The 11,864-nt window shown below is 45.1% G+C and overlaps 1 non-coding gene across 1 annotated transcript; it reads left to right on the top strand.

The window, feature by feature from the left end:
- The first annotated feature begins 1,792 nt into the window (after window positions 1–1,792).
- Window positions 1,793–1,898, top strand: LOC120877157. The gene has a single exon (XR_005724282.1). It is a non-coding gene; the product is annotated as a U6 spliceosomal RNA (small nuclear RNA).
- The last annotated feature ends 9,966 nt before the right edge of the window (window positions 1,899–11,864 follow it).

Here is an 11,864-nt window from a genome sequence, read left to right as displayed (position 1 = left end):
ATGAAAGATGCAAGGTCATACAGAGTCAGCCCAAACATTTCAGCAGTTTTGCCCTTATCGAAACCAGGATTTTTTCTGCAAACCTTTCACACAAATGATGTTGTGTACATTATCTTCTGGCCTTGGAGGCCTGTGAACATTTTATGACCGTCTTTTGATAAAGGCTGCTCAACCAGAAAAATTATTTTCCCTCAAAGTGTTTTTTCTTTATATTTCTAATCTATGTCAGCCTCAGAAAATGCCAAACAGAGTTACATTTCACAGAGTAAAGGTGCAATGAGTTACAAGAAAGAACCAATTAGCTCAAAAGTCTGATGTGGTTAATTTCAAGGCTACACTTGTTTTTCTTACATTCCAACTATGTTGACTAATGCACTCCCAGGTACACAGTGGATAAGAGATATGGGAACTTAGCAACAAGCATTAGCCCAATAATGAAATCCTACACCAGCACTACTCTAATAACTTTTAACTCTTTGAAAGGCTCTATGTTTTAGGCTTTCCATGCCTCTCACAATTGGGAGGCTGTAAATAATCAAATGCGTAGCTGCAAGAGTCTGGATGTACCTGCCAAGCAAGCTAGAATGCTAACAGAGGGGGTTTGATTTGAAATATTCCTCTCATGTCCAGGAGACTTATTAGCTATAGCCCTAAGTTGATTTTCTCCAGAGAAAGGTGGTCAGGGATAGCCCCCTGTTAATGTCAGAAGCGTTGGTGACAGGCATAATACAATAAGGCAGACAGATTCTGGTTTTGGGATAGATGTCTGAGAAAGCCTAGGGAGCCCCTTGAGTCCTGAAGCCTTGCTTAACCGTTCTCTTCCACATGACCTTGTCATGGGTGGGATCTCCTGTGCTGGCTCCCAGCAACCAACTCTTGGAGTTCACTCAAACTCACGTCCATCGAGTCAGTGATGCAAATAGAAGATGGCAAGAGTCAACATCGACATTCTAGGAATTAGCGAACTAAAATGGACTGGTTGGGTGAATTTAACTCAGATGACCATTGTATCTACTACTGTGGGCAGGAATCCTTAAGAAGAAATGGAGTAGCCATCATGGTCAACAAGACTGTCCAAAATTTACTGTATTACACACTTTCAAATTATGAAAATAGGGGGAGCTCACACTTGGATACTGCAGTGAACATGGTTGGGATCAAGGATTAACGACTTGTTCTATCATGTTGGAATATGAAACTAGATTCAAGATGAAAGTTCTCTGCATGTACTCCTCAAAGTCTTTCCCTGCTTCAAGTTTATAAAGATAATTATCTTTAAACATTTTAAAGTTATTTATTTCACACTTACATATATAACCCACAGAGACTGTACTCTTTAAAGTATAGTGTGACATGAAAATACATTGTCCTATCATAAGGATAAATAGGGACTTCCTTAGCAGTCTAGTGGTTAAGACACTGTGCTTTCAATGCAGGGGTGCAGGTTTGACCCCTGGGTGAGGAACTAAAATAGCATGTGCCTTGTGGCACAGACAAAAAATAAATAAAAAATTTTTTAAATCATGATTTTCTTAAAACAAAAAAAAAGGATAAAGAAATTTTCCCAGTACATATATTGAATAACAATTCTGTCTCCCAATACCCTGCAACAGCATTATTTCCAGATACAAAAATCTGTATATTTACTGTTGTATTTCTTAGCTTTCTCTTTTGTTCAATCAGTATACATATCCATGAGCCAGTACCATAGTGTTTAAATTACTACAGTGTTTCAGATACTATTGCGATATCTGAAAAAAATTCACTATTTAATTCACTATTTTAAAGCATAGTGTTCGCTTCAGCAGCACATATACTAAAATTGGAATGATACAGAGAATATTAGTATGGACCAGTGCAAGGATGACACACAAATTCATGAAGCATTCCTTATTTTTTAAATGGATTAAGGATCTAAACATAAGACCAGAAACTATAAAACTCCTAGAGGAAAACATAGGCAAAACACTCTCCAACATAAATCACAGCAGTATCCTCTATGACCCACCTCCCAGAGTAACTGAAATAAAAGTAAAAATAAACAAATGAGACCTCAGTTCACTTCAGTTCAGTCGCTCAGTCGTGTCCGACTCTTTGCGACCCCATGAATCACAGCAAACCAGGCCTCCCTGTCCATCACCAACTCCCAGAGTTCACTCAAACTCATGTCCATCGAGTCGGTGATGCCATCCAACCATCTCGTCCTCCGTCATCCCCTTCTCCTCCTGCCCCCAATCCCTCCCAGCATCAGGGTCTTTTCCAATGAGTCAACTCTTCACATGAGGTGGCCAAAGTATTGGAGTTTCAGCTTCAGCATCAGTCCTTCAATAAACAATCAGGACTGGTCTCCTTTAGGATGGACTGGTTGGATCTCCTTGCAGTCCAAGGGACTCTCAAGAGTCTTCTCCAACACCACAGTACAAAAGCAGCAATTCTTCAGTGCTCAGCTTTCGTCACAGTCCAACTCTCACATCCATACATGACTACTGGAAAAACCATAGCCTTGACTAGATGGACATTTGTTGGCAAAATAATATCTCTGCTTTTTAACATGCTGTCTAGGTTGGTCATAACTTTCCTTCCAAGGAGTAAGCATCTTTTAATTTCATGTGCCAGGGGCCAGCGTGAGGAACTCCACCCATGGCAAAGGTCATGAGGAAGGAAACTTGGCATAAGCAAAGGCATGATCAAGCCTCAGGAAACCCCCTGTTCCCGAGCATCTAACCCCAAAACCAGAGTCTGTTTTATGCTCTAACCTACACCTCTGACCTTACGGGGGGCTCTCCCCCATCACCATTTCTCTCGGAGAAGGAGTAAACTTGCAGCTCCAAATCAATAAAAATTCCTGGGCGTGACAAGAGTGTTTCAGCTTATGGACTCCTCTGAAGGTTATCTAGCCCACCTGTATAGGTTCCTCTGGCCACATGTGATTGTTTACAGCCCCCCAACCTGAGAGGCACGAGATGTTTTAGACTTACTAAAGGCAAATTCCTTTGGGAAGTTAGAAATTATTAGTATAGTGGGTTGGTTAGGAATTATATTGGTGAAGGGTTTTTAATTTGTTGTGTCAATAATTACTGCTAATTCCCTGCCCTGGGTGTGACAAGGGTGTCTCAGGTCAAACCTCTCTGCTGACAAACTAGCTTGTGTGACAGGATTATCCATACTCCTGCCACTACTCACATGATTGTTTACTACCTCTCAACCATAAACAGCACAGAGAGTTTGGAGTATTTTGAGCATCTTAATTAGCATAGGGCTTTTCTCATTGTTGAGTCAATGATTGCTGCCAGGCCTCCATATCCTTAGGCACCTGGGAAAATATTAATCAATGTATTTGGAATATAGAAAAGGAAATATAGTAGTTTTTAAGGTTAGCAATACTAGACTTTTTGAGTTAATGAGTTTTCTCTTTTGTAATAGATCACTGTACTTTGTTATAAATCACTGTGTCCTTGCTATGTAAAAATGTAACTTTATCACTATCTTAAGACTAAATAGATCTTAAGGGGAACATTGGAGAAAGATTTTCACTTGTTGGGCTGATGTTTGCTGCTAAATCTCCATATTCCCCATCCTTATAATGAATATAACTAACACATAGGAGAAATAAGTATTAACCTTTAAGCATATAGGAGAAATAAGTATTAACCTTTAAGATTAATCATGTTAACCTTGGTTAAATAAATTCCTTTCTTGATTGTAACTCACTACACCCTCATCCTATAGGAATGCAACTTTATTTGGAGGGTGGTGCCTGGCTTAAGAAAAAACACCCTTGGGAAAAATCAGTTTTTTGCTTCTCAGAAAGAAAGGATCATAAAATGTCAGCAGGTCTCATGGCCAGAATATGATGTAAAATCCCTAAGACCTTTTTATGTGAAGCACCTGATTTTGATAAAGGTCAGGACTGCTGACCCCCACATGACTCTGTATTCATCCCTATGTGTAACAAAAGGTATATAAGCAAACCCCAAAATAAAGAAATTGGATCAGTTTCCAGAAAGACTGATTCCCCCATGTCACTTCTTTCTTGCTCCCTGTTTCTCTGGCTGAATTCCCATCTGGAGCATGGATGCTATTCCACATAAACCAAGTTATTCAGCCTCTTTTTCTCCACTAATTTTCCTACTACACTATCCATTTCTAATCTCTCTATATATATGTAATCAAATATGTATTTTTCCAAGGACACCGACTCCGTCCCCACCTTTGAATCACCATGGATCCACCAGGGCTGGACCCCAGCATTCATGACTTCAATCACCATCTGCAATGATTTTGGAACCCCAAAAAATAAAGTCTGACACTTTTGGACCTAATTAAACTTAAAAAACTTTTGAACAATGAAGGAAACTATAAGCAAAGTGAAAAGACAGCCTTCAGGATGGGAGAAAATAATGGCAAATGAAGCAACTTACAAAGAATTAATCTCAAAAATATACAAGCAACTCCTGAAGCTCAATTCCAGAAAATTAAACGACCCAATCAAAAAATGGGTTAAAGAACTAAACAGACATTTCTCCAAAGAAGATGGCTAGTTCAGTCGCTCAGTCGTGTCCGACTCTTTGCGACCCCATGAACCGCAGTATGCCAGGCCCCCCTGTCCATCACCAATTCCAGGAGTCCACCCAAACCCATGTCCATTGAGTCAGTAATGCTATCTGTCATGCGAGTGTATGTTCCTCGGTTCTTTGTCTCATCACAACAAAGATTTGGAGTGACGGACATTAAAGTCCTCGGCGCATCACAGCTCTCGGGTCTTGGACAAACCATGCTATAGCTCTTAGGCAAATCAGTGTTACAGCTCTATTTTATTTAGAAGATAGCAGGAGAATCCATCCTCGAAGCGTGAGGGCATGCCAACCCAAAGATTTGAAGGGAAGAGAGAGGAGGAGCGCGTGGGAGAGGGGGAAAGAGAGAGAGGGAGAGAGAGAGAAAGAGCACACGCATGTAGGAGATGAAGAGAGAGAGCACACGCACGCAGGGGAGAGAGAGAGAGTGTGTGTGTGTGCACACGCACATGGGAGAGAAAGAGAGGGAGAGAGCACGCACGTGGGAGAGGAAGAGAGAGAGAGCGATTTGGCTCCTCCTTTTATATATTTTTGCCTCAACCTGGGCCTGCCCTATGCAAATTGGGCTTAGCCAGGAGTGCTGTTTGTTCTACCTGAAGTCTTCACTCTGGTCCTTGGACCCTCCTTTGACCTTCCTTGTTTTTTAGCCACCGCCATTTTGGACTCCATTTCCCTATTCTACCTACCTAACATTCCCCCCTCAAGAGATGGGAGGCCCAGTTCTTTGGAAAAAGGGGCGTCAAGGTCTTTCTGGCTACTTCCTGCTGAATTGGGGCGGCGAGGGGGATTGGGCCTCCTCCTCTTGCTAGTCTCAAGCCTCAGAGTCCTTATAGCGGTGTCCATATAAGGGTGTGATGTTTTTCATGGTTGGCTGTAGTTTTATATCTTTGTTGAACTGGCACTGCATGTTGTAGCTTGTTGACCTGGGCAGAGACAAAACGCGTTAGACAATTGACAGTTCATGGAATAATCATAAGCATCATCAATGTAGCATAACAAGGACGAGTAAGGGCATTAGTCAATTTTAAATTCCCATCACCAGGATGGCTCAAGTCCCTCCTTGTTCAGGGATCAGAAGATCTATCTCTTGTCTGTTTTGGAATACAATCTCTGTCAAGCTCAGTTGGCTCTTTAGAGCTATCCTGAGAAATCTTATCCCCAGAAACCAGATTTTGGGGGTGTTCATTAGAATGGCACTCATTGGTAGTCCTGAATAGGTATCTGAGATCTCCCAGGGGCTCACAGGTGTATTGAGTTTCCTCTTCTCTCTTCTTCCATGGCTTGACTCGTGAGTAGTGAATCCAAGAGTCTTGTCCTGATACCTTGACTGCTGTGGGGGTAGAAAGTATTACAGGGTAGGGGTCCTTCCATGTGGGCTGGAGTTGAGCTTTTGGGGACCCATCTTTCCAGACTTTAATTAGGACTTGAGCCCCTGGAGCATATAGTGGTGACTCCTTAGAATCTTTTGGGTCCTGGTTCATACCCCACAAGCATATATCCTGTTGGAATTGCCCAATGGCCATGGTATAGACTGGAGGGTCTGAACCTCTGGATCAAGGAAGAGGTCATTGAAATAAACAAAAGGTCTCCCATATAGCATCTCATAAGGACTAAGACCAAGCTGTTCCTTAGGGGCAATGCAGGTGCAGAGGAGAGCTATTGGTAAAGCCTCCTTCCATCCCAGGGAGGTCTCCTGGGTTACCTTTTTTATAGCTGATTTTAAGAATTGACTGGCTCTTTCTACTTTTCCTGAAGATTGAGGCCTCCAGGCACAATGGAGATAATAAGTAATGCCCAATGCTTTTGAGACCTCTTGGGTGACCTTGGAAGTAAATGATGTCCCATTGTCACTTTGTAATGACCTGGGCAGACCAAATCTTGGAATGATTTCATGAAGCAGTTTTTTTACCACCTCCTCAGCCTTCTCAGTCTGGGTGGGAAAGCCTTCAATCCATCCTGTGAATGTATCTATCATGACTAATAAGTATTTATACCCTTGAGAAACTGGCACCTGGGTGAAGTCCATCTGCCAGTCCTCTCCTGGGTATGTCCCACGTTGTTGGATGGGCTGGGCCAGCTGGGGTCTTCGAGCTCCTTGGGGGTTGTTTAATTGGCAAGGGGACAAGAGGAGACCACGTGTCTTATAGTTGTTTGGAAGCCTGTTCCTCTGAAGGACCTTTCTAGTAATCTTTGGAGGGCCTTTTCTCCTAAATGAGTAGTGGCATGTAAGGAGTTAACCAACTTCCATTGGAGGTTTCCAGGCAGAAAAAGGAGTCCCTCCTTTTGGAGCCACCCCATATGATCTTCTTGAAAGCCCTCGCTCTTAGCTTTAAGAGTCTCACCTTCAGTATATGAAGGAGTTTCTGGCAAATTAGTTTGTGGAATTAAGGTGGCAATCCCTATTAGGTCATGGTTCTGTAATGCTGCTCTCCTAGCTGCCTGATAAGCTACTTGGTTCCCTCGTGCCACTTCTGTGTCCCCTTTTTGGTGTCCTTTACAGTGGGAGACTGAAACCTCGGTGGGCAGATGGACTGCCTCCAAAAGTCGAAAAATCTGATCACCATATTTGATTGGGGACCTTCGGGAGGTCAAGTGGCCCCTTTTTTTCCAAATAGCAGCATGTGCATGTAGGACCAGAAAGGCATATTTGGAATCAGTGTAAATGGCTATTCTTTTTCCTTTTCCCAGCTCTAAAGCTCGAATCAAGGCTATGAGCTCAGCTAATCAGGCTGAAGTACCTGGTGGCAGAGGCTTAGCCTCTATGGTCTCAAAATTGGAGACTACTGCATACCCGGTTCTTCTTTTTCCATCCAAGACAAAGCTGCTTCCATCAGGGCACCAGATTTCCTCAGGATTGGCCAGAGGATCTTCTGACAATCCCTCTCGGGGTTTTGTCCAGTGGTCCAAGGTTTCTAGACAAGAGTGAAAGGGGAGAGAGCCCTCGGGGGTAGGCAGGAGGGTGGCTGGGTTAAGAACCTCACAAGGGGATATAGTGAGGCCTGGATTTTCCATCAGCATTACTTGATATTTGAGGATTTTTGATCAGACATCCATAAATGGCCTCTCCCATTTAGGAGTTGTTTTACTTGGTGGCTGGTAAAAATAGTCAGTTTGCACCCAAAGGAGAGTTTTAAAGCATCTTCTATCATGATTGCAATAGCTGCAAGATTTTGAAGGCAGGGGGGCCAGCCTTGGGTAGTTGGATCAAGCTTTTTGGATAAGTAAGCTACAGGCTGGGGCTCAGATCCCAACCTTTGAGTTAACACTCCCAAGGCTATTCCCTCTCCTTCATGGACATAAAGTTGGAATGCTTTTTCTGAGTCTGGCAACCTCAAGGCAGGTGCCTGAGTTAAGGCCTGTTTTAGTGTAGCCTCTGCCTTCTTTTGAGGAGTTCCCCACATCAGTGGGATTGAATCATCCTGTCCCTTTAAGCTTTCATATAAGGGCTGGGCAATTAGACCATAGTTGGATATCCAGATTCTACAATATCCAGTTAGCCCCAGGAAAGCTCGCAATTGTTTTCTAGTCGTGGGGGAGGGCAACTGGAGGATTCCTTGTACCCGATCAGAGGACAGCCTCCTGGACCCGTGTGTAATCTGAACTCCCAGGTAAGTGACCTTTGTCTCGACCATCTGTGCCTTAGCACGGGAGACTTTATATCCCCTTTCTGCCAAGAAGTTTAGAACCTGAATTGCATGTTGTTGGGCACTTTTCTCATCTGGAGAGCAGATTAGTAGGTCATCAACGTATTGTAATATTTTTCCATTAGGTCCCAGGTCCAGATCTAGGAGATCCCGGCTAAGGGCCTGTCCAAACAGGTGGGGGCTATCTCTGAACCCCTGAGGTAATACTGTCCAAGTCATCTGTTGGTGTTTTTCTCCTGGGGCCTCCCACTCAAAGGCAAAAAGATATTGGGATCCTTTAGCCAGTGGTATGCAAAAAAATGCATCTTTGAGATCCAAGACTGTAAAGCACTTGGCACTGGGTGGGATTTCTCCCAAGATTACATAGGGATTGGGTACTGTGGGATGGAGGGGGACTGCAGCTTCATTTGTGATCCGGAGATCTTGAACCATTCACCAGGTTCCGTCTTTTTTCTTTACTGAGAGGATTGGGGTGTTACATGGTGAACTGGTGGGGACCAATAGCTCACAAGCAAGGAATTTATTTATTAAACGCTGTAGTCCCTCCCGAGCCTCTCTTTTCAGAGGGTATTGTTTCTGATTAGGAAACCGAGTGGGATCTCGGAGGACAATGATGACCAGTTCGGCTTAGTAGTCTCGTCCAGGAATCCCCTGGTCCCACACCAGGGGGTTAATTTTGTCTTCCCATGGTTTTTGGTCCCTCTCTATTGAAGGTGTAATGGGTTTTTCAGTTGTAACCAGGAGCTGTAGAGCTCTAGGGGCTGAAAAACTTCCCATCACAAGGGTGGTCCCCAGTTTAGTGAGTATATCTCTTCCCAATAAGGGAGTAGGACCCTCGGGGACCACCAGAAACTGGTGGGAAAATATTTGTCCATCCCAGCAACAAAGAAGTGCTCAGGTGAATCTTTTAGTAGTTGCTTTTCCTGTAGCACCCAAAATGGTACAGGTTTGGGAGAAGGCTCCGGAGTAGGAGATCAAGACAGAGTAGGTAGCCCCTGTGTCAACCAAGAAATTTTCGGACCTACCTGCCACATCCAGTTGCACCCTTGGCTCCAGCCCCATAATGGTTATCTGTGACAGGCAGGCTGGCTGGAATGGGCCGCTTTAGTCCTCTTGAACCATCGTGAGGGTAGGCTTGGCACTTGACCTTGAGGCTCTTGGGTCCTGAGGGCAGAGTGCTGCCCAATGTCCCAGTTGATGGCATTTGTGGCAAGCCGTTCTAGGAGACTTGTCTGGTTTGGACACTCTTTGGCCCAATGCCCCGCCTGTCTACAGATCAGGCATTTGTCTCGTGCCTTGTCCTTCAAGGACTCGGGGTTTGCCACAGGGCTTCTCTGGAGGGCAGCCAGCATCTGGGCATGCCTTGTCTCTTTCTTTCTCTCCTTCTCCTGGACCTTGGCCTCCTTCTCCTGTTCTCTGTTATAAAAGGTATTTGTGGCTGTCTAGACCATCTCATCTAAAGAGGCAGCAGGGTCCTGCTGTTGTAGTTCTTGTAACTTAATTCTGATATCTGATGCACACTGGGACAGGAATTTGTCCTTTAAAATCACCTGCCCCTCTTAAGAGTCTAAGTCCAGATTGGTAAACTTTTGGAGTGCCTCTTTTAGCCTTTCTAGAAAGGCAATGGGGCTCTCATTGGGCTCCTGAGTTATTGCTAAGACTGGGCACAGTCCCACAATAGGCTTCCTTCTGTTTCCATGGGTGGACTTCCTTAGGGGTGAGTCTTTCTGAAGCTTATCCTACCCAGAACTGTTGCAACCTGAGAGCCAGGCATCCCTGGGTCAGGGTGAAGATCCCCAGGCAGGCTGAGGTGTGACAGCCTCCTAGAGATCGAATCCCCAGGCAGGTCGAGGCATGATGGCCTCCTGAGAATTGGGTCCCTGGGCAGGTCGAGGCGTGACAACCTCCTGGGACCCCCGGAACTAGTGGATCCCCGAGCAGGTTGAGGCGTGACAACCTTTCGAGGACCAGATCCCTAGGCAGGTCAAGGCGTGATGACCTCCTGGGACCCCTGGACTGGAGTTGGGCGTCCCCAAGATCTCCACTGTGACCAGTGCTGGGTAGAATTAAGGGGTTTGTAACTCATTGCTAGTTTGCCCACCATGTACGGGAAGAGATATGACGTAAGCTCATCCTACCTAGTACTGTTGCAACCTGAGAGCCAGGCACCTCAACTCCCCGACTGGAGTTGGGGCATCCCCAAGGTCTCCAGTGTAACCAGTACTGGGCAGGATTAGGGGGTTGGATATTATAGAGTATTTCCCTCCCAAGGCCAGCTATTTTCTGGTTGTCTCTCCAGAAGATTGTAGAGGTAACCTTGTGGGTCTGGATGGGGCTCAGGCAAAGAGCATGAAACAGGAGGGAAGGGGGCAGAGCACAACCTTTGAAAGAATGACATAGCACAAGGGTATAATGTAAACCAATTAAAATCAACTGGGTCCAAGATGAAAAGTCAAATTCAAGTATTTAATCCCCAATCTATAAGCCAACAGACACACCCAGAGGTGGGTGGTTCCCCAGTGGTAAAGATGATCCTCCCACTCATTAGCATATGAATTCCATCCCTTCACAAAACCTAGCCAGGCTTAATTCTGTGGCCCCAGCCCTTGCCCTTGGCAATGATTCACACCCTGAAGAGTGGCTTCTCTCTGGATCCTAACAAATCCACCTCTTGTCCTTTGTCTCTCAATGAATTTTTGCAATGAGACATCATGGCCTGAGTTTCATTAGTTTTGGCCTAGCTTGAGTCCCAGGAGAGAGCTGAAGGACAGGAGGAAAAAGCAGTGAGAAAAACGTGCCAAGAAATCCCCTTCATAGCCCGCCGGAAAATTTGCTAAATATCTGACTGGTGCTCACAATTTCATTGGTCTGATCCTTGGCAACAGAGAAGAGAAAGGACAGAAGAACCCCCACCAGCCTGTGTAACAGCTACTGGGGCTCAGCAAATAGCACCTTTGGGACATGCTGAGGAGCAGCCTCTCCAGAGTCCCTCAATTGTGCCCCCTGCCACCCACCTGTTTGTGGGAGGTTCAAGGAAACAAAAAAACGAGAAATTGTAAAGGAATTAAGATTTCGTTAGACATGTCCCTCCAGCCAGAACAGCGAGGACCTCTTACCTTAACTGGAGGTCTTCTGGGATCTGAGACTGGGCCACGTGGGCTTTCTGCTGTCCCGGTTTTCAGCACGATGGGCCTTCCCCTGCACTGGATTTTCTTCGCGTTCCGCCTCTACCATGGGAGCTTGGCTGAGTTGGGCTCCAGCTGTGCTTGGCCTCTTCCACGCGAAGGTTGTTTCAGCCAGGTTACATCCGAGTCACGGCACCATAGATGTCATGCGAGTGTATGTTCCTCAGTTCTTTGTCTCATCACAACAAAGATTTGGAGTGATGGACATTAAAGTCCTCAGTGCGTCACAGCTCTCGGGTCTTGAACAAACCGTGTTATAGCTCTTAGGCAAATCAGTGTTACAGCTCTATTTTATTTAGAAGATAGCAGGAGAATCCATCCTCGAAGCGTGAGGGCATGCCAACCCAAAGATTTGAAGAGAAGAGAGAGGAGGAGCGCATGGGAGAGGGGGAGAGAGAGAGGGGGATGTTGTGAGCGAAATGACATAAAGACAAGACACACACACAAGAGACAGACAAGAC

This window comes from Oryx dammah, unplaced genomic scaffold, assembly GCF_014754425.2.
Source record: "Oryx dammah isolate SB20612 unplaced genomic scaffold, SCBI_Odam_1.1 HiC_scaffold_17, whole genome shotgun sequence".
Taxonomy (NCBI): domain Eukaryota; kingdom Metazoa; phylum Chordata; class Mammalia; order Artiodactyla; family Bovidae; genus Oryx; species Oryx dammah.
Note: the sequence above shows the minus strand (reverse complement) of the source record. Positions and strands in the feature narration are given on the sequence as shown.